The sequence below is a fragment of the Chelonoidis abingdonii genome, chromosome 2 (genome assembly GCF_003597395.2).
Source record: "Chelonoidis abingdonii isolate Lonesome George chromosome 2, CheloAbing_2.0, whole genome shotgun sequence".
In the NCBI taxonomy this organism is placed as follows: Eukaryota; Metazoa; Chordata; order Testudines; family Testudinidae; genus Chelonoidis; species Chelonoidis abingdonii.
Window position 1 is genome coordinate 111,188,745 of NC_133770.1, and position 24,360 is coordinate 111,213,104.

Sequence of the window (24,360 nt, forward strand, 5' to 3'; positions counted from 1 at the left end):
GCCGCTTTTTGGCACCCCCAAATCTTGGCGCCCTAGGCAACCGCCTAGTTCGCCTAAATGGTTGCACCGGCCCTGGATACAAACCATCCTGCACTGAAGGAGGGCTCCTTTACTTTAATTTCATTACTTTTTGTTTGTTTGTTTTTTCTGTGAAGAAAACTTCAGCCAGTTCTAACATGGTGTCTATAAAATTCTTCACAGTGGATAGGCAATTAGTTTCTGCTTATCACACTGATCATAACTTATATCTGGCTCCTGCTAATCTGTTTTTATTTTATGTTCATCATTCATTCCTCCATCATTCCTCCATTTAGATTATAAGGTCTTTGGGACAAAGGACCATCTCTTCTGTGTGTATATACAATCCCTAGCAAAATTAGGCCTGGATCTTTGATTGTGACAGCATCTAGAGGCCATAATTCTGCTGCTGTTGCTGCTACTAAGAATGGGCAGATAGTAACAAGAGATGTAATGGAGCAAATATGTTCACTGAGGGAGTGCTTTATTATGAATGCCCAGGAAGCAGCACAATTGGGTTAGTATGATTTCCAGAAATAGTGAGCCTTGTAGTATCAACTCTTGAAGTGATGTCCAGCACAAGTCTGTGAGAGGAGCAGAAAAACGGTTGTGATTGCACAGGACTCTGGGATTTTAGTTTTCCCTAGTAGGGGAAGGACACGGTAATTCACTGTCCCTTCCTCTGTCTATATCCTACCAAGTCTGGAAGGCTGAAACAGAAAAAAGGGGGGCTCATGGAGGTGGGAAGATGACTGTGACTGAAGTGGGATAGTCTTCTGCAACCTTTATAGCTGAAGCAATGTAAGAGAAATAGTACAGTAATGAAGGAAAGTGGCTAAGCAGGACCTGCCCAGCAAAGGTGCTGCAGTGGAGTAGTTCCTCTATTTGTCCCTCTGAGGGAACTCTTAGGGAATCAGATGAAATAAACAGTTCTGAAATATAATAGGGGTCATTACTGTATTTAAAAAAAAAAAAAAAAAGTCTGACAGCCGTGGTCATCTTTGGTGCCTTCTTTAGAAAGAGAAAAATCTCTCAGCTCTTCTAAAAGCTTCCTTTTCACTGGTGTAAAAGCAAATCTGAGCAAAAATGAAGCTTTTAAAGCAGATTTCTTCTGAACAGCCAAGATAACCACCCAAAATGGTGAGCGAGAACTTGGGGTCAGACAGATGTTTAGCCCCTAATTTTCAAAAGGGGCAAGAACTCAAGATATGCACATAATTACATGATTAATTTAAGCATGCAATTATTATAATTATATTTGCATATGCAAAATAGATGTCTCTAAGCATTTGAAGCAGCAACTGTTTTTTGATACTTATATCTTAAACATAACTGAGTACTTCGTCAGGGCTTAACAGATACTACAATAATTGGCTGTGTCAAGGTATCTTTCCCACTTTGAACTTTAGCGTCCAGAAAGTGAGGACCTGCATGTACCCTTCTAAGCTTAATTCCTAGCTTAGATCTGATAGCGCTGCCACCAACCAGAAATTCCAGTGTCTGGTACACTCCCTGTCCCCCAAAACCTTCCCTGGGGGACCCAAGACCCAAACCCCTTGGGTCTTAAAACAAGGGGAAATAAACCATTCCCCCTCCCAGACTTTCCCCTCCCTGGATTACCCTGAGAGTTACACTGATCCAAACTCCTTGGATCTTAAAACAGAGAGAAATTAGCCTTCCCCCCACCTCCTTTCCCCCTACCAATCCCCTGGTGAGTTCAGACCCAATCCCCTTGGGTCTTAAACAAGGGGAAAAAATCGATCAGTTTCTTAAAAAAGAAAGCTTTTCATTAAAGAATGAAAAAGTAAAAATTATCTCTGTAAAATCAAAATGGAAAATGTTTACAGGGTCTTCAGCTATACATAGACTAGACGGAATCCCTCCCCCCTAGCCTAAAATACAAGTTACAGCAGACAGAGGTAAAAATATCCTTCCAGCAAAATACACATTTGCAAATAAAGAAAACAAGCAAAAGACTAATCTGCCTTCTAGCTAGTACTTACTATTTTGAACATGAGAAACTGTTTCAGAAAGATTGGAGAGACCTGGTTGCACGTCTGGCCCCTCTTAGTCCCAAGACAGAACAATGAACAAAAAAACCAGCACAAACAAAGACTTCCCTCCACCAAGATTTGAAAGTATCTTGTCCCCCCATTGGTCCTCTGGTCAGGTGTTTATGACAGGCTGCTACTTCATGCAATGTGGATATTTGTGCACACAGCCTTTATAGGAGGAGCAGGCATTAAGTTTGGCTTACAATTGTGTAGCAATCTAAACTGCTGCCCCTTTGAAAAAAGCAGACTCTTTAAGGGACAGCACTGAAATGAGACTAAGGGCACGTCTACACTGGCATAGTTACAGTGCCGGCATTTACAGCGCCACTCAGAGAGTGCTGAAGGGAAACCGCTGTTGTGTGTTCACATTGTCAGCTGCTTGTACAATAGTGCGTTCACACTTGCAACAGTATTCGGAGTGGTGCACTCTATCCCACAGCTATCCCACAGAACACCTCTTTCTCTTCTGCCGCTAAGACTTGTGGGAAGGCAGAGGGGGTTGTGGGGAATCCTGGGTCCTGTTCCTATGCATTGCTTTGCATCCCAGAAATCCCTGTACTTCTGTCTGCATTTGGTGCTATCTTTCAATGGTTTGTGTACTGCAGGAGTGGATTCCGAACTGTTGACCAGTATGCTGCTCTTTCTGAGTAACACGTCATGTGTGGCAGTGGAGTTATTCCTTAAACCACAAAGGCAAGAGGAGTGCGACATTGATCTCGCCACGCATAGTAGCTATGACACGAGAGCGCTTGTGACATTCATGCAGGTGCTGACCACAGTGGAACACTGCTTTTGAACTTGGGAAACAAGCACTGAGTGGTGGGATCACATCATGATGCACGTCTGGGATGATAAGTGGCTGCAGAACTTTCGGATGAGGAACACCACATTGATGGGACTGTGTGATGAGCTCGCCCCAGCCCTGCAGTGCAAGGACACGAGAATGAGAACTGTACTCTCATTGGAGAAGCCCATGGCGATTGAACTGTAGTAGCTGGCTACTCCAGACTGCTACTGATCGGTTGCTAACCAGTTCAGAGTGAGAAAGTCGACCGTTGGACTTGTGTTGATGAAAGTGTGCAGGGCCATTAATCGCATCCTGCTCTGAAAGACCATGACTCTGGGCAATGTGCTTGACATTGTGGATGGCTTTGCACAAATGGACTTCCCTAACTGCAGAGGGGTGATAGATGGCACGCATATTCCAATCCTAGCACCAGACCATCTAGCCACCAAGTACATTAATTGCAAGGGGTATTTCTCAATGGTTCTCCAGGCACTTGTCGATCACTGTGGGCATTTTACAGACATTAACACAGGCTGGTCCGGAAAGGTGCATGATGCATGCATCTTTTGAAACACTGGCCTGTTCAAGAAGCTGCAAGCTGGGACTTTCTTCCTGGACCAGAAGATCACCATAGGGGAAGTTGAAATGCCCATTGTGATCCTGGGAGACCCCACCTACCCCTTAATGCTGTGGCTTATGAAGCCATACATGGGAAAACTTGACAGCATCATGGAGCGGTTCAACAGCAGGCTGGGCAAGTGCAGAATGACTATGGAGTGTGCTTTTGGCCATTTAAAAGCCTGTTGGTGATGCCTCTATGGGAAGCTAGACCTGGCCGATGACAATATTCTATCCTTATATACGCGTGCTATATGTTCCATAATACTTGTGAAGAGAAGGGTGAAAGCTTCACTCAGGGCTAGACTGCAAAGGCTCAGCACCTGGAGGCTGAGTTTGAACAGCCAGTGAACAGGGCTATTAGAGGGGCACAGTGCGAGGCCATACAGATCAGGGATGCCTTGAGGAAGAAATTTGAAGCTGAAAGATACTAATATTTGTTGGTATGTTTAGGATTGCAGTGCTTGTCATGCTAGGAGGTGATTGGTTTACATGATGCAATAAGGGGTGTTAACATAATTATATGTTGCTTTGCAGGGCTCTTTTTGCTTTCAATTAATAGAATAAAGCTTGCTTTCAAACCAACACATTTATTTTATTAAAAGACAACAACCAGAGGAGAGAGTCAAATGAAAAAATACATCAGCGGGGAGGGGGAAAAGGGAAGGTCCCAGGACGACTAAAATTTGTGTAAGGCCAGGGATTGTAGCCAACCTTCTCCTTTGAGGTACAATGCAGCAGCCAAACTGCAGAGGGACGCAGAGTGTTGAGTGCAGTGGATAGTGGGGGTCCACAGTGCTGGACTGTGAGGAGGGAGGAGTGGAATGCTGCAGGTAGATACTAGAGCCAGGAAGTTGATAAGTGTGTTGGCGGTGTCTGGGAGGAGCTTAGGAAAGAGTTTTGCAACAGTGGCTGCAGGGGAGGGCGGCCCAGAGCTGCTCAGTTTGAAGAGCTGGTATCGCCTGCAGCGTGTCTGCTTGGTGCTCCGTAACATTTAAGAACTGCTCCGTGGCTTCATTCTGGTGTGCCGCATTCTCCTTTCAGCTCCTCTTCTCACTCTCCTGCCACTCCTTCAATTCCTGTTTCTCAGCGACACAGTGCATCATAACCTCATGCAGAAAGTCCTCCTTAGTTCTTCCTGGCCACTTTCTAATTCTCCACAGCCGTTCAGCTGCTGATAACAAAGAGGGAGGCTGGGCTCCCAAGGTCATCTCTGAGAAGTTTAAATGCAACATTTTACAGAACCAGTATTGTTTGCAACACAGACAACACTAATTCAGCGTTTTAAAACGGCGCCATTACTTTCACACCTGTCACTAACTGGCTGACCCCAGGCAAGCACACATGAGCCACAAAACCCCCAAAATAGTGAATGGCTGCAAGGGCAGGGTAAATCACTGTTCCCAGACCTGCTGTACACTGGGCATGTGGCTCTTTGGGGGCGCCAGCACTGTAGAAGGGGGTCTGATAATCATTCCTGTTCCCACACTTTCCACAGCCTGTGTTCATTTATGGAAGATATCTCGCTGTTGAAGGTGAGCAGGGAATCAAGGGAGGGTCTTCTCCAAGTCTACGGCTTGCACCCTAGCCCCTATGCAGTTCGCCTCAGTAATGCCTCCCTTCCCCCTGTGATGGCACAGTGGCACAGAAAAGCTACTGTTAATGGGGAAAGAAACAAAGCAGCTCAGCTGAAGAACCTGTGGCAGCGGATTGCCCCGTAGCTCCACAAGAGTTTCCTGGAGATGTCTGAGGGAGATTCCCATGAAGTGAGGGAGTCAATCAACAACCTGTTCTACACTCAGACTAGGCATACAGTGAGAGACAAGCCTGCTTTTTGCAACCCTTCTGCCCTCCTGCCCCCAACAGCTCACATCAGAGGTTCCCAAAATCTGATCCACTTACCAGTGGCCTTCTGTCCTGTTTCCTCTTCACCAGTCTCCAACACTGTGATTGTCTAGGCTCCTCTGGGGTAGAAAAGAGCTCCTGCCTGCATCCATCTCTGGCCTCTGAGTAATCCTGTGCCTCTGGGTTCCCCTCCACATCCTCACCCAAGATCTCCTGCTCAGTCCACTCTCGACTGGCATGTGAGCCAATGAAATATCCGCAGAGGCCTTTGTGGTGGAGGTGGGGTCACTGCCGAGTATTGCGTCCAGCTCTTTGTAGAACTGGCAGCTCTTGGGCTCAGCATTGGAGCAGCAGTTTGCCTCTCGTACCTTGTGGTAGGTGTTCCACAGCTCCTTCAATTTGACCCTGCACTGCAATGTGTCCCAGTCATGGCCCTTTTCTATCACACATCTAGAAATCTGTCCGTAGGTATCAAAATTCCGAAGGCTTGAGCTCAGCTGTGACTGCACTGCGTCCTCGCCCCAAATGCCGATGAGGTCCAGTAGCTTGGCATTGCTCCAAATGGGGGATCACCTGGTGCATGGAGCAGGCATGGCTACCTGGAGAGATGTGCTGAGACCACTGCATGCATCACCAAGCAAACAGGAAGAGGACTTTCAAATTTCCAAAGGAATTTATGGGGTGTGGATGATGGTTGGTCACCTGAGGGCAGGGCAGTAGACTTCAAACCGATGACCAGAGAGGTGAGAATAGGCATTGTGGGACACCTCCCCGAGGCCAGTCGCAGTGCTGTAATCAGGCCAACGAGAGGGGTGGGAAGCCAGTACAAATTTCTGGGGCCTGGTGGTCGGGAAGAGGGTCCGGAGCCTGATTTCCCCAGCTTCGTAGGTCCTGTTTAGCCAGTCCGCCCTTGCTGGGGAGCCTGAAAAATTTTTTCATCAGGGCCCAAACTCACTCCCTATGGCCCTGGCTGTAATCACCATAGTGTCTATATGGGAATCGCAGCACTGTACCCCTGGCGCAGAAAGCTGTACACATCTCCTCGGGATGGTTTTTTAAAGCACTATAACTGTGCGGTTTCTGCGCACTACATGACTTGGCAGTGTGTACACCTCGGGAGTTACAGCGCAGAAATTTGCCAGTTTAGACAGGGCCTTAGTGGCCTTACATTTTCCATGTGTCTTTAATATAATAAAGTCAAGACTTAACAGATATTAGCTTGCACTAGTGAAATATGAGTCTTCAGTGACAAAGCTGGGAATATGAATTTTTCAGTAGAGGACAGTGGAGTTCTGATCATTTATAAATATGTAAATATTTATATACATCACAATGTATTGTAATGTATTTTAAAGTTTGATATGTTTAAGGGTTATTTTGAAGGGAGATGCAGTCCACTGTTCTCTTATGCCCTCAATATTGTAGGCCCACTTGTATATACTTATATATCAGGTACTTAATGTCAATAGAGTAAAGATATAATTGAGAGACCTAAAATCTGGACCCTAATATTTAAAATAGAGTAGTGACAAAGCAAATTGATAAAGCTGAATAAAATAGCACACAGTTGAGTGGTTCAGATGAGTTCCTGAGCCATTTTGCATGGTGTCCATGAAACTGTGGACATCTTATTGAAGAAAAAAAATAGATAGATATCAAATGTGTTAAAACTTAGTCAAATATTTTGAATTAATATTTGAAAGATAAATAAAATAGTATGAGATTGTCACACATGATTTTAAAATGAATTATAGGGTATTTACATACCAGAGTGGGATATGTTGTCAAATTGTGACCTCCATCTTGTATTGGGTGCTAACTCTTTTCTATCTTCACCCAAAGCATGTTATGGTAATATATTGCAGATGGGTGCTCTGCCCAGGAAGAACACTTGAGACCTAACTGAAGGACTGTCAGTAAGAAGCCATCACAGAAAAATCTCTTATGCTTACCCAAACCCATGGAACAATGGATTTCCTACACAAAGGCACCAACATGGCTGATGGATCTGCAGTCTCTCAGCCTGGATCAAGGTGGGCAAACTTTTTGGCCCAAGGGCCACATATAGGTATGGAAATTGTATGGCGGGCCATGAATGCTCACAAAATTGGGAGTTGGGGTTTGGGAGGGCTCTGGCTGGGGGTGTGGGCTCTAGGGGCTAGGGATGAGGGGTTGATAGTTCAGGAGGCTGCTCTGGGCTGGACTGAGAGGTTCAGAGGGTGGAAGGGAAATCAGGGCTGGGGCAGGGAGTTGGGGGCGTGAGAGGGGGGCAGGGTCTGAGTGGCGCTTACCTCAAGCAGCTCCCAGAAACAGTGGCATGTCCCCACTCTGGCTCCTATGAGGAGGTGCAGCCAGTCAACTCTGTGCACTGTCCTGTCTGTAGGTGCTGCCCCTGGAGCTCCTATTGGCTGTGGTCCCAGCCAATGGGAGCTGTGGGGGTGGCACTTGGGGCAGCGGCAGCATGCGGAGCCCCCTGTCTGCCCCTACCTGTAGGAGCTAGATGGGGGACATGCCGCTGCTTCTGGGAACCATGCAGAGTAGGACAAGACTCCTCCCTGGCAGGAGCTCGAGAACTGGAATAAAATGACTGGAGGGCCGGATGTAGCCCCTGGGCCACAGTTTGCCCACCCCTGGCCTAGATGCATAACAAATGGAGAGAGACTGTATTTACGCTAATGCTTCTCTGAATGGTGAGGGGGGCATCCTTACCCTCAATAACCAATGAGCTTGTAGGAATGGGAAGGCAAGAGGAACTCTGCCTATCTGGAAATACTAACAGACCCTTGACTCACTCATGATTTCTGTTATTTTCATAGATCTGTAGCCCTCAAGTACCTTAAGAGTAAAGTCACTTTGGATAAGACATTCCTTTGTTAATCCCCAGTGTTCCTTGCCTTCTTGTCGTGATGTCCCCAAAGGGGTTGAACTGAAGCCAAAGTGCCCACAGCTAAGTGGAATTCTGAGGGAGTATGTGCAAGTGACTGGGAAGGCTCGGGCAGTCTGATGCATGGGTTTTGGAATTTAGGGTAGATGGACTATAGACACACTAAGGAAAGGCTTAGACAAGGGGTCTGAGCCCTCGCGCTAGAAAGTGTGACTCCACTCCATCCAGACCCAATGGGTTTAGAAGCACAGGGGACTCAGCTGTTCATAGACCCTAGGGCCAGAAGGGATGCTACACTAGTGATACACTGGTTTGACCTCCTGGATAGCACAGGCCATAGAACTTCCACAAAATAATTCCTAGAACTTAAACTTTTAGAAAAACATTTAAAAATTGTCAGTGATGGAGTGTCCATCCATTAAATTGTTCGAGTGATTAATTACTCACTGTTTAAAAATTAATGGCTTATTACCAATCTGAATTTGTCCATCTAACTTCAACTCCCAACCATTTGACCATCTTATACCTTTTTCTGCAAGTTTGAAGAGCCCACTATATGTTCCCCACATAGATGGTTATAGACTGTAATCATGTCACCCATTAACCCTCTCTTTGTTAAGCTAAATAGATTAAGCTCCTTGAGTCTATCACTAAAAGTCCACTAGCAACAAACTGGTGTCTGTACAGTGTGATACTTAGCAAGTCTGTGACACCATCATTCACAAAGTCTCTGTCCCAGAGTAAATTGACTTAGCCTCCTTAAAGGCTTATCAGGAAGAAAATAGTCCTTGAAATCCATGTAACAGGTGCAGCCCAGCAGCTTTCAATGTAAGGTCCATTATGTTCCTAGTTGGACCATCTGTGTAGGAAGAAGGTACCTTATTCTCCTCAGGCATTCGCTCTTTGGCCTATTTCTTGAGATTGCTCATAAGGGTGCCAATTTTGGTGGAAGGCAGAGTTCATTGGCTTGATATCAATAATAAAGTTCCTATTCCTTCTTTGGTGAAGGATTAGTCTCTGTAGATATCTGTATCCTCCATGGCTGGCACCATGGACTCACTGCACATAGAGCATTAAAGGAACATTAGGTGGTCATGATCTACAGCCAAAATCGTTACAATTCTCAAAAGTATCCAGATACTGTAGACTTCTGAAATATATATAAGCATATTATCATCCCAGGTCTGATGTCAGGAGTAACACTGTACTGCTTCAAATGTTTTCTTTTATAGCAAAGCTGCTAAACCATTAACCATTCCAAAACCAAATGAGAAACCAAACTGATTAATGAATGTAGGAGGATAGGAACAGACTGGACAATTTTTTATTTATTTTCAGACAGTTATCTTGCAGACTATTTCACATTTGTTCAATCATTGTCTCATTACAAGAATTATGTTTTACATACCAATATAAATAGTAGTTTAGACTGCGACTCGTGAACTTACATGTTTAAATCAGAGACCCTAAATAAATCTGAAGCGGCAACCCACAGCAGAGTTAAATTTGTGCTCTGCTCACAAGAAGGAGAACCATGATGGCATGCATGTGACAAGCATAGGAAATGGAAATTCAACCTGACAAGTATAACATTTCCAAAGACACCAGATATCATGGGGTAAGGACTTTAACCCTTATTAATAGCTAAGAAGAAAACATAATTTGAAGGACTTCCTGTAAGTTTTATCTTCCATAGTTCATCATTAGCAGCCTCTAGGCGCTACTGAAATACAACTGATAAATATGACTGCTGTTTTCTTGCACCTAAAGATCATACAGTATCAAACTTTCTCTTTATAGTTTTTCATATGTGCTGTATCTCAAATGCTTTATAGAGTTTAATAACACAATCACAGAGATGAAAGGTGTATAAAAGCAGAGGAAGAGAAATTAAAATGTTTGAGCAAGGGATAAAGGAAATATTTTCAGATGACAGCTGAAAAGTGACAGCAAATCAATGGGAAGGAGAGCTACACATGAAAGCTATTACTCAGGGCAGGAGCAAATGAGGATTTTACCCTTTCTAATTCGAAATACATAAAACATATATCCTGACCCTAAATAACATGTATTATTTACATAGTTCTTTACATCTTCCTAATCTTTTACAGAAGAATGGGCCAGATCCTCAGCTAGTGCAAATCATCCTAGCCCCATTAACTTCAACAGAGCTCGGCCATTTAAAATCAGCAGAGGCTCTGTCCTTAACTAATTAATTCACACATCCCTCTGTGAAATAAGTAGATACTATCCTCATTTTACAGAGGGATACACTGAGGCAGAAATTATTTACCCAGGACAACATAGAAAATAAATGCCAGAGCCAGAATTAACCAGACCTCCTGCTGATTTTCAACCCTGTGCTCATTACTCAGACCACATCTCCTCCTGAAGTCCCTCATCTGGGGGATGGGGGATGGAATTCCATTCAGTTCTGCACGAGTGGCAATAATAAGGCTGCAGTGCAGGTTAGAAGAGTCAGTAATTATTTTCAGTGAACAAAGTAAATCTTTTCGTTAGAAGTTCACATTTTTGGTCACACTTTTTTAGGTTCAGAAATCTTCCTCACGTACATGTAACAGTGATTATTGAAATCTACCATACTACATTAGGCTCCTATGGGAAATAAAAAAAAAAAAAAGCCTCCAATAAAATGTCAAACGCAAACTGATAAATGTGCATGAGCCTCAACCTACAGTTTTCTTCCAGAACATTGTGGTGCCACAGAAGGCAAATGGAGACTGAGTCATTGAATATCTTATTACAATTTAAAACAAGTAAGATCTTGCTCCCTGCTCACCCTCAACCTTCAAGTTCCTCCTCTCAAAATACACACACACAAATTATGCAGGCTTTCATCGGTGTTAGCACTGATACTTTTGCTGTAAATGTAACAGTACAACTTGTGAGGCGGGTCACCTCAAAAGTCTGAGAAACTGAAAGGGTTGAGGGATTAGGACATCGAGAAAGGAACTCTTGCACAGAGAAAGGGAAAGAAAAAAATTGAGAAGGAAGAAAGTGGCCAGTAGGAAAAGGTCTGAGTGCAACAGTAAAACAACAGGAAGAATAGAGTCTTTCCTAGTAAGCAGGCCGAAACAAATGGAATTTGATTCTTCTCTGCCACAACTCTGTTGCAAGTCTGGAAAAAGACACAGAAACTGAAGACCTAGAACAGACAACCAGCAGCTCAAGAGGATGCTCACACCATTTAAGTCCTGTTCCTGCAAATACTTGCACATGTGCTTAACTTTAAGCAAGTGAATAGTCCCATTGAAATCAATAAAGCTATTCAAGTGCTTCATGTTAAGCACTTGCATAAGTGTTTGCGGAATTGAGGCACAAGTTATTGAAGAGAAATCTGGGTTCAAGTTGCTGAAATAGGCCCTAATTCTGCAAAGAGCTTTAGGCAGTTGGAATCCTGTTCCCATGTGAATCCCTACTGATGTCAATAGGCTTCCATGTGGCTAAGGATATCTGCATTAAAGACAAAACTCTTGTTGTTTCAGGGATTATATTATATGATTCATAGGTTTACATGGTCTGATTCCCATTTGCATTAAGGCACACAGCCTGGAAATGTGAAGAGGCCATGAATGGAGTGTAAACTGCACTTCTATTCACTTTCAGGCCCCATAAAAGTGTAAAGGGCCTTAGAACGAATGAGAATCAGAACCACAGTTTAGTAATTGTTAAGAAAAATATGTAAAACAATTCCCTTTTTGAAATATATTATTTTATTGAAAGCATATAATATATTGAAGTATGACCAACAGAGGAAAGCCTGTTGCCATGGGGAGAGGGAGGTGCCAGGGAATTTCTTCTTGTAATTCAGAAAATGAATTCTGCATAGTTTTCACACACAACTGTAACTCAAGCCTAGTTTGCCCAATGTTGGCTTGAAACTAACGCACGTGTACTCAGAATTGGCCTGTGGTTTATAGACCTTGCTAAACTTAGCCCTAACTAACTTGCCTGGTAGACATCCAGAATATTTTAATTTTATATGCAATCAAATGGGAAGCAGCTATAGGCTATGAGATTGAAGCAGAGGATTAAATCTGACCCTTTTTTAAAAAAGTGAAATGCAGAGGTTGCCACTTTTAGTCTTCCATGCTTAGACGGATGGTCACCATGAGAAAGCCCTGATGGAAAAGGTCTGTTTAAAACTTCTAGGGTCAGCTATTTCTTCATCTGATATTAATCAGTGTAGCTCTATGATTGGAATTACCCTGATTTACACCAGCTGAAGATCTGCATTTGAAAACGATGAAACAAATAGATTTGTACGGTGTTTACTCGAAATTCTATAGAATTCTAAAAGGTGGCTTTAAGAATTGTATAGAAAACCTACCATATATTAAACACTATAAGGTTTCTCTTACAGCTGAAAGGCAGGAAGAGTGAGGATGTGGGGAAAGAGCTGACGTTGGGAAGGCTACCTTTGTTGCACATTGTCATGTTGCAGTTCGGAAAAAAAAGAATGGGATTTGCTTTATCTCAGATCTGCCGGTCTGTAATCACAGCACAGGTGTGAATAACTGCCATTCAAAACAAAAGAAAAAAAGCAGGAAATGCACATCAAGAAATGGTCAAGAGTGAATAAATTCAGCCAGAAGAAAATTTAGATCCACAAAGGAGGCTTTTTCCCTAAGAAACTCTGCCTATCTACTATTTACATATCTGCATGCCCTTCCCACTGAAAAATCATGCACTGTGGCTGACAAAATGAAAGGTATGATCATTTTCTAAAAAGGCTCACTGTGGCAGGAAGAAACATAGTGAAACTCACTTCAGAGTTTGTATCTTGCATTTCAAGAATGATGTCCTGTGTTAAATGTTTTTTGTTTCAGAAAATGCACTGGTGTTGAAAAAAACAATGAGGAGTCCGGTGGCACCTTAAAGACTAACAGATGTATTTGGACATAAGCTTTTATAGGTAAAAACCCACTCTTCAGATGCATGGAGTGAAAATTACAGATGCAGGCATAAATATACTGGCACATGAAGAGAAAGGAGTTACCTTACAAGTGGAGAACCAGTGCTGACAGGGCCAATTCAGTCAGGGTGGATGTGGTCCACTTCCAATAACTGATGAGGAGGTGTCAATACCAAGAGAGGAAAAATTGCTTTTGTAGTGAGCCAGCCAGTCCCTATTCAAGCCCATATTAATGGTGTTAAATTTGCAAATGAGTGCAGCTCTGCAGTTTCACTTTGAAGTCTGTTTCTGAAATTTTTTTGTTGAAGGATGGCTAGTTTTGTGTTGACTTACTTCAGAGCCCAGCCTTTGGGGGCTATTGGTTTTATGGTTTAAAAGTCTATTCCTTCTGTGTCTCTTTATGTTAGGCCTGTGAAACTAAGCTAATTGAAATATATTCTGACATACTAGTTACAAAAACTGAAAGTGTTGGTACCCTAGCGTTTTCTCCAGGACAACTCTTGGTTTAACTTATTTAACTATCCAAGCTAGTCTCATCATGGAAAGAAACTGTTATTATTTTATTTGATTGCCAGAAAACAATTCTGATAAATTAGCTCAAAATAATTATTTGACCATCTATAGAGCTGATTACTTTTTTATATAAATGTAAATGTATTCAAAGATAAATTCTGTCATTTTGGCACTTAGACAACAAATAATTCCATGAAAACTAATTACGAGTCGTGTATTATGACCAATTGGTTGGACTGGCAACATATGCATTGCAGATACTTGGCCTGCTTCTCATGCCTGTTAAACTGGTATAGCTCTAGCATAATAACTTCAGTGATCCCTGGTTTGCACTGGCGAAGGCAGAGGAGAATAAATCTGGACATAGAAATGGGCTCAGGTTTAGTTCACTGAATGTGATAAAAGCTATGTTTAAATCTTCACTATCATCCCCTGTCCTCCCACATGTACACAGAGGCCCGATCCTGCAAAGGCTGAGGCATATGCTTATCTTTACACACCCAAGGTGAAATCCTGGCTCCATTGAAGTCAATGGGAATTTTGCCATTGACTTCATTGGATCTAGGATTTCACCTTGTGAGGAGTCCATTAACTTCAGCAGTCCGCAGTCCTGCAATCTGCTCCACAGAGGGAAACCCCTGCACTCACATGGAACTCCACCATCTTCAGTTTGACCACGTATATATTATATATATATATTGACCACTGCATATATTATAGCCTTGTTCATTCAAACATTTACACAGGTGTTTAAGCATGTTCGTAAGTTTTGGTAGGATCAGGACTATATGCACAACTTTTTCTTCATGTGGATTGACCACTAAAGAGCAAGCCAGAAAGGTTTTATAATCGTGGTTTGTATTCTTGCAGAAGAGATGTACCATTTCAAATATATTTGTATGTCTATTCCATTGTAAAAAGGATACATTTCCTATGCAAAGTACATTTTAGGAAAACATTGTATTGCCCTGTATGGTTATGATGATTACAGTCTATTTTAAAATCTGTTTCATATTGTAGATTATTAAATGCCTTACTACTGAAAAATGAAGAAATGAAGTTGGCTTTAAATTATTTTGTTATAGACGCTAAAGATCTGAGTTAAAACTTTTTATATTTTAGCTAAAACGCTTAATTAGGAAGTTTATAATACTACTGTTAATCTTGTTAAGTAAAGTGTTTTTTTCATGAAACACTAATATCTAAAACACATTCTGAAATAGGATGATTTCACATAAGTTTCTTTCTTTCTTAGTTTTAACTTAGTGCCGATGAGTTTAGTAATGAATTCAGGTATCTCAGCAGAAAATTTGGCTACCCATTGAATACATAGTGGGGAACTTGCTTATCAGTGGGTTTCTTGCCATTGGGGTTAAAGCTGGGCAAAAGGAATGGAAAACATACTTTAAAACATTTACACAAACATCAGTTCATTGTGTGATATTGTGTTTCTGATAATTTCTGGGGACTGAATTTCTTTTTCGGTGAAGGAGAGCAAAATGTAAAAAATATGCTTTTTTGTCACTCAGTTTTTTCTTGAGAATTTTGAAAATGCTGTCGAATGAGGTGGAAGATGCAGTCTTGAGTTCTCGGACCACCTCTGCTATAGCCTGCTTTAATAATATTTTGCTCTAATATATAACATGTAAGGCTGATATTTTCAAAAGGAGCCAAAGGAGTTTAGACACAGCTGCCATTGAATTTCAGTGGGATTTGGGCGCCTATATCCTCCAGGCCCATTTAAAAATCCTTAGCATTACCTTAACTTTGGGTCTGGTCCCATGAGATGGTGTGTGGGAAAAAAGCAGTAAATTTCTGATTTTATTTTTATGAAAGACACTGTGACTCAGTCCCCCCAGCATTCTTGCATTATTAACAGCTAGAAGTGAAAGAGTTAAATTTCTCTTCCAATGGGAGAAATGTAACAGATGTGAGACCCTGGAAGTGTGGCAACTTCAGAGACTATTTATTGAGAAGTTCCTCTTGCTAAGGGGACATAGCCTGTTCAGACTATTATACTAAAAAATGTTATATGTGTATTTGCTTTAGAGGTTGTATTCTGGCTCCATGGGGGAGAATTACAGAGCTTCCTGCAACAACTAAAATCACTGGGTGGGGGGTAATTAACGCAAATTCCTAGACAGATAAAAATTCTGGAGAAGTACCATCCCCTGGGGGAAAATGCATATACTGGTTTTGACTGGATTCAGGAGCAAAAAAGGAAAAAGAGTGGTATAAAGAGGTAGCCTGCTTTGACGCAAAAACTTTCACTTGATCCACAAATTGACAGGCAGTTTAACCAAGAGGACAAAGCTCCACTGGAACAGTTTGAAGGGCTTTTGAAATATGCTAGGATCTCCACTGAGTAAACTTAGGAGGGGTTTGTCTCATATGTTTTCTCTGTAATGTAATGTGCTGGGCTCTGTGAAAGCTGGTTCGTTACTAGTAATTTTTCTTTCTTTCTTTTTTTTTTTTTTGCTGCTGTCCCCTTTGGATAAAGCAGAATTTCAGGTGCTGGACTAAAGTCAGACCTGCTAGCTTAAGCACAGTGAATTAAAAAGGGAATTGCAGGCTAAAGCCCTGGTCAGGAGGGAAAGGAACATGAGTTCCTCTCCCAAGAAAGGTGATGGTATAATAAGCCTCCCATCCCAAATCTGGACCTTAGCATCCAAAATCTGAGTGCTTAGCATGAAACTCCCCCAAGCTTATTACCAGCTTGGATCTGATATCGCTGCCACCAATCAGGATTCTGAGTACCTGATAAACTCCTGGTCTCCCGAAATCTTCTCTGGGGGACCCCAAGACTCAGAAACCCTGAGTCTCACACCAAAGGGAAAACAACCTCCTCCCCTTGTCTCCTCTTTATCTCATCCCCAGCTCCCCCTCCTTGGGTTATCCTGGGCGATACTGTACTTAAACTCCTTGAATGCAAAACAGAGAGGGCAATTTACCTTCCCCCCTCCTTCTTCCCCTGAGGCTATGCATTCAAACCTAGTCAAGCTAACACAAAGAGATTTCCCCCCTCCCTTCGTTCCTTAGCCTTAACCAGAGAAAAACCTCAAACAGGTTTTAAAAAGAAAGCTTTATATAAAAAAGAAAGAAAAAGACATAAAAATATCTTCTGTATCAAGGTGACAATTATACAGAGTCAATTGCTTAAAAGAAAAAAATGAATAAACAGCCTTATTCAAAAAGAGATACAATTTAAACATTCCAGCACACACACATGTAAATACAAAACAAAACATATAAAAGCCTATTGTTTTGCTACCTTTGTACTTACAACTGGGAAACTGAAGATGAGAAGCTTACAGATAGAAAAAGATCCCCTCTCATAGCTGAGAGCCAGACAAAGACAAAGAACCAAAAAAATTCCCTCCCCTGAACTTTGAAAAATCCGGTTTCCTGATTGGTCCTCTGGTCAGGTGTTTGGTTCCCTTTGTTAACCCTTTACAGGTAAAAGAAACATTAACCCTTAGCTATCTGTTTATGACAGATGGGTAGAAGCCTAAGACTTGAGAAGTAGTGCCCTCAAGGAGGCCAGGAAGGACTCAGAGGTGCATTACTCTGGAACTGTGTCAGTGTGGCCTCAGAGGTACTGATCACCTTGAACTTCAGTCTGAGAGGAGATGCTCCACCAATGTTTGTCTAATCTCCCAAGGGGCTTTTGTTGATTTCACTGGGGCTCCATGAGGTTGCAGAGATCTACTTGTGTGAAACCACTTGCAGCACTGGACCTGTTTATAAAATAAAAGTATTACAGTTCTTCACAGATGCTATTCTTAAAATGCAGCAAGCCACTGCTTCCAAAGAGGCCCTGATGTCATGAAATGGAGTAACAGGATTAAAGAATTCTATAGCAGGAAACCATATAACATTATCTTTTGTTCCCTGAATTAAATGCACTGGCATAAATCTCCCACCATCCTTCTCTCTGACATTTCCTCCCCTCCATATCAGTGCTATCCTGGCATTCAGCCTTGTGTTCTGATTACAGTATGGGAAGCCACAGGTTCAAGGATACTTGTGTCTATCTCTAATGTCTTACAGGAAGTAAACCCATGGAATAGATTTAACACCTTTTTTTGACAGAATCCCAGAAGCTTGCTTCACAATTCTCTGAAAAGATCCTGCATTCCATAATTCTGAAGTTCGCATGTTTTAGGAACACAATGACCTTTCTTGTTTCACCATCTGACCCATTCTAGTTTTCCCATTTGATAACACCACCTTTTCAGTGTCTCTTGCACATTCTAATAATTATTATTAGCATTCACAAATGTATCCTGTTTTAATGAGCAATATCACAAAGATCCTGATCATGCAATACACTCTTTGGGCAGATTCCTGTTCCTGTACAGGGATAACTGCAAGATCAGGGCCATGGATATAATATATTAATGAAAAGGATTGTTTCCTAAAATTCAGATGTCAGTTAAGATTTCTAAATTCCCTGCTGAAATCTTTGTGCTGACATCCAATTTCTGGCAGACAGCCTTGCAAAGAACCTTTCAAAAGCACCATAAACTGTCTTTGCTGCTAGAAAATTAAAAAAGAAAAAGAGTGAGACACGGAAAAAGGTTGGCTTAGCTGCACACAAAATTGAAAAACCGAAACAGAGAAAATGTATGTGAGGAAAACAGAGAAACAATTTCCACCAATATGTCAAAAAACATGTAAATTAGAAAGTTGTCAGGGTAAGTCTGTGAGGAAAAATATCACCATTTCCACTTATACCACATGCAAAAAGGACATCCCTGCTCAGCTTCTGAACCCCAGCTCTATTAATGTGATCCTAGAACAGGTCCACAGGTCACAAGATAGAGCTGTCCCCTCAACTTTTCCACAGTGGCGTACCTGGCAAAATGTTCCACTGAGCCAGACAGCACTGAGAATTCTGGAAGGGATAAATCTCACACAGGTTTCAGAGACAGCAGGGACTATCTCCCAGATCTGAGGTTGTCACATACAGGTAAGCCCAGTTGCATTCAGCCCCTTGAAAGAACTTTAATTCCCTTTTATTATTGGGCTGTGTTGAGCAGAAATGAAAACAGGGAGATATGATAGGTCCCCTACCTTTTATATATATATATATACATATATATAAAAGGTAGGGGACCTATCACTACGCTACCCAGTCGCCTATGACTCAATGCCGCACACGTGGCTCTGTGAATGTCTGGAGCTATACAAAGTCAACAGGACACTAAGGACCTTCCTCAAGAACTCAATGGGACTATGGAAGACAACACTAGAAGCAACTCAAGGCAGCTTGCACAAGTGGCCATCAAGTGTGGCATATACCAAAGGTGATGCACTGTCCCCGCGGGCTGTTCTGCATAGCTTAAACCCCCTCAGCCAGATATCACAAGGAACTGGATCGGTACAGGTTCAGAGAAGTGACTACCATCAGCCACCTCCTCTACATGGATGATATCAAGCTGTATGCTAAGATGAACGAGAATCGACTTGCTAATCCACCTGACGCGGATCTACATAGAGGAATCGGGATGTCATTCGGACGGAGAAGTGTGGACGATGGTAGTGAAGAGAGGGAAGGTAGTCAAGACTGGATGGGGTGGAACTACCAGCGGCCACATAGCGACATACAGACCAGCTACAAGTACTTGGCATCCCACGTAACATGGAAACCAGATGAGAGCAAGGCAAGACAGCACATCCAAGTATCACCAAAGCATAAGCCAGGTCCTGAAGAGCCAGCTCAGTGGGAAAACAAGATCCACGCCATCAACAGATACGCCTGCCGGTCATCAGATACCCTGCCGGTATAGTGAGCTGGCCAAAGGAGGACATGGAGGCTGCGATAGTGAAGACTGGAAGCTCCTCACAATGCACGGAGGTTTCCACCCCAAGTCCAACACCCAGAGACTGTATACCAGCGGAAGAAGGCGGGCGGGGCTTGGTGAGCGTCAAAGCCACTGTCCTGGACGAAACCCGGAACATCCAGGAGTACATCAGTAAGATGGCCCAACGATGAGCTGCTGAGAGAATGCCTGAGGCAGCAGCAGACATGAGAGGAAGACCAAGCAGAAGAAGTGCTAGGCAAGACAAGACCCTGCATGGGATGTACCATCGACAGGTAGCTGAGGTGGCTGACATTGGGAAATCCTACGAGTGGCTGGAAGGGCTGGACTAAAAGACAGCACTGAGGCACTGATCATAGCAGCACAGGAACAGCCACTGAGCACAGATCCATTGAAGCAGGGGTCTCCACACTAGAGAGGACCCAAGGTGCAGACTGTGCAGAGAGGCCTCAGAGACAGTCCAACAATAGTGGCAGGGTGTAAGATGCAGGCAGGAACAGCATAGACTGAACGGCACAACCAGTGGCTGGCATTGTGTACAGGAACTCTGCACAACGTATAGGCTAGACCCTCCCAAGACCAGATGGGAGACCACAGAAGTTGTGGAGAAAGCAGGGCTAAGATTCGTGGGATTTCAGATCCAGAGGACAGGCAGGTACGGCCAATCAACCAGACATCGTGGTAATAGACAAGGACCAGAAGACAGCGTGATGATAGATATGCAGTGCGCCAGATGACAGCAACATCAGGAAGAGGAATATGAGAAGCTGGAGAAGTACCAGGGCCTGAAAGAGAACTCGAGAGATGTGGAAGTGAGGCCAAAGTGGTCCCAGTGGTCGGTAGGAGCCTCGGGGCTGGTGACCCCTAAGCTGGGTGAGTGGCTCCACAGATCCAGAGAACAACATCAGAGCCTCTGTCCAGAAGAGTGCAGAGCTAGAAACAGCTAAGATACTGCGCAGAGCCCTCAAACTCCAGGCCTCTGGTAGAGGATCCGAGGTGAGGAAGACACATATCACCATAGGGGTGAGAGGGGAATTTTTTTTAATATAAATACAGACTACTAATCTTTATGAGGAATATTAACAAACACTTTTTTGGTTTGCATTTTATAATCAGAACCCCATGGTAGGCTTTAATTTGCCTAGCCCATGTTCTTGTGAGAGAATTTAAGACTTGGGGGTTGTTGAGGGAGAAACACAGTGTGACTTATTATCATCAGGCCTTGTGTAGGCTATGACACAGCAGGCTCCAGTTCTGTGAAAGATTATCTGATTCACCAGTATATGGTGCTGCTGACTGAAAATTTCAGCAGTTTGAATTAATAAACAAGGCATTTGTTTATTAACATTTGATTCCACATTAGAGAAGTCCTTTAAACTAAAAGATGGAGGATTTGACAGTTGGGATTGGGGAGTTCATATATTGGATATTTGCTAAAGTAATCAGCAGCGAAGAGAATTAATGTTCATATTTAATTTGTCATATTAGGTTTCAGACTTAACACCCTGTCTTGAGTGAATTGGGCAGTTCACACCTCTAAGATCTGTTCTTTCAAGCTGCAGACTTGGGGAAATTAGATTGTATGAGTTACCCTGGTTTGTTTCCAAGTCTTATACACAAGTTTAAAGGCTAGAAACATAAATTCATTTTTAAATGAAAGCTTGGATTCTGCAGCAGAAGTGGACAAAATTTGATAGCCACAAAATGTGGAGTTCACTGGGCCCTGATTCATAAACAGATGTTAAAGGTTAATGTCTCTTCTACCTGTAAAGGGTAACAAACAGGGAACCAACACCTGACCAGGGCCCAATCAGGAGACAAGATACTTTCAAATCTTGGGGGAGGGAAGCCTTTGTTTATAGTTTTGGTTTTGCTTTGTGCTCTCTAGGCTTTGAGGGTACCAGACGTCTCTACAGGCTCTCTAATCTTCATTTCCAATTTGTAAGTACAAAGGTAGAAAGACAGTATAGTCTTTTTATTTGGTTTTCTTTATGTGCAAATGTGTAGTTTGCTGGAAATATTTTAAATTGTATTTTTTCTGGAAGGCTGTTTATCCATTTTTATAAGCTAAAAGACTCTGTAATATTTCATCTTGATACAGAGACAATTTTTTATATTTTCCTTCTTTATTAAGTTTTTCTCTTTTTTAAAATCTAATTGATCTTTTGGTTATCTTGTATAAGACTCCAGGAAGGGAGTCTGCACTCACGGAGAAAGGAAAGGGGGGGAAGGGAATGGTTTATTCCCCTTTGTGGTGCAGATCCTCAGGGAATCTGGGTCTTGGGAGTCTCCAGGGAAGGTTTTGGGGAGACCAGAGCTTATCAGGGGCTCTACCCTAAGTCCTGATTGGTGGCAGCACTACAGGATCTAAGCTGGTAATTAAGCTTAGAGGATTTATGTTGGTACCCATATTTTGGACGCTACGGTTCAGATTTGGGTATTATACCATGACACTCTGGGTTCATGTTTCCAAGTCTTTATACACAAGTTTAAAGGCTAGAAACATAAATTTCATTTTAAATGAAAGCTTGGATTCTGCATCAAGAAGTGGACAAAATTTGATCGCCACACAATTGTGGAGTTCACTGGGCCCTGATTATAGGTAAGCTCAGCCATAAGTCCAGTGTCTACAACTAACTTACTCCAAAAGCCACTGCCTTGTACCTCATAAAATCATTTATACTTACACAAATTGGTGTAAAATTCTACCACTGATGAAGAATTTTGTTGTGGTACCCTTTTACACCCATTTTGGCAGGTATAAATGACTACAGAAGCTACAACAATGTGGTGAATCAAGCCCTAAAATTATCTTTCTCACCTTGCATCTGTATTCCATTTCAGTCAATGGTGCTTGCGATACAGCTTGGCACAGGCACCATGTCTTCCTCTCATTAGGTATTAGCACACAGTCATGCCTCAAAAATAACTTTTTACTATAAGGAAGAACTTTCTATACTCTTCCTTTTCTGTATTATTATTAAATGTCTTTTCTTGTTTCAGATTATAAATTCTTCAGGGCAGGGGAAGTGTCTTACTAAAAGTTTGTAAAGCGTCATAGAAATGTATGACACTAAATAAGCGATTATTAATCCTAAATCACAATTTTGTTTGTTTCAATTTTTTAAAGTTTTGTTCTAAGTAGTTGGTAAATATAGAAAAGAGAGATCAAATCCTAAAATCACCTTGTACATTATTTTACAGGGTTCTGATTTCTTTGCTAGAACTGAATAACATGAAAAATGTTATAGCTTTTACATATTTACTGTAAGTTTCCTTATCAAAGCAGGGCTACATGTCTGCTATGGCAATAATGTATGTATTGTCTAGTGTTACCAAACAGAATTTATTTTATTTTTTTTATGTTTGTCCAAAGCAGAGTTTTATTTAGCTTAAGTTCTGGGAAGAGGTACAGTTAGTCTCAAGGCACCGGCATATATGCTACACTCATTTCAAATTTCATGACCACTACTCAGCAGTCTAATTCAACAGCCCATCAGGGAAATGGATTCTGCAACTGCATTATGGATCCACTTATGAGTAACAAAAAATCTTCTTTTTGGAGATAGGGCCGCCTACTAGTTACCAGTGAAAATTTAACTAGCAAAAGGGTATTTTTTTCCTGCAAATTACACTTTTCAGAAACCAAACCTTTCTACAATGTCAAGTGCTGCAGTTTGCAATATTTTACTATGAAACGGTTGCAGTCTCATGGAATCACATTTTAAGACCAGCTACTTTTAGCTATGATAATACTTGTGTATATTTCCACAGGTAAGTAGCCAAGCATAGGAAACGATCTATCTAAGATACTTATGTGGTCCGCATCTTGGTGCCTCACAATCTTTCAGAAGATTTGCATATCTTCATGCATGCATACCTCATGCATATCAGTATGACCTCCCTCTGAGATAGAAAGATAGTATATTTCTATTTTGCTGAGGCAGATGTGATTTCCACAAGTCGTACATGAAGCCTGTGACAGAGCAGTGAACTGCACCTGGGTCTGCTATGTCCTAAACTAGAACACTAAGTGCTGGGAGATCCACTTTCTCATAGAATTTCACTGCCTATTGCAAGTCAGACATGGCCTCACATTTCCACCAGTTTGAATCTACTGATGTCTACTAAGTGATTGTTTAGATTTGTACAGGACACACACCCAAGAGACTGACAGTGGAGGATGAATGGGTTGGCTTGCCTAAGAAGACTCACCTCAGACAGTGTAAAAGGAATACTGTCAATTGATTGGGCTCAAACTCTAGCATAAAAGTTCAACTACTAGTAAAGGTCTATGTAATATTTGAAAAGTAGTACAGAAGACCCACAGCTTGTGAGACGAGAAAGTTCTTAAGTGTTTACTCAATAGAGAGGAAAGACATAAAACCTGCATTATCTTAAGCCTGGTTACTTCAGAGCATCCTGTTGTGCTCTGGAGAAGACACTGTAAGAACACTGTTCAGACTAACACGACTGCTACTCTGAAAGCAGTCTCTAAGGTGCCACAAGTACTCCTGTTCTTCTTGCTGAATGTACACTACTTTCAGACTCTATGTCAATAGCTAAATGGAGTTGAAAGTAGAGCTTCTAACATAGATTTTCCTTAACATTTAACAAAGAAACAAAGTAGAAGGCTATCAATTGGGGATAGCAGGTATTTTGCTACATGTGGCTTGATCTGATTCTAGTGATTGCACTAGAAAAATCTAGTTAAATTTCTGTTGGGAGTTTTGTTAAAAGCCCCTGTTTAAACATGCTCATAGCTTTCCAAAATAGTCTCTTTTCTGAGGTTAAAACTTTAAAATACACAGTTCCAGTAAGGCTGGAAGTTTTCTATCAAAGCCATTTGTTGGAAAATGGAGTCTTCAACAAAATTAAAT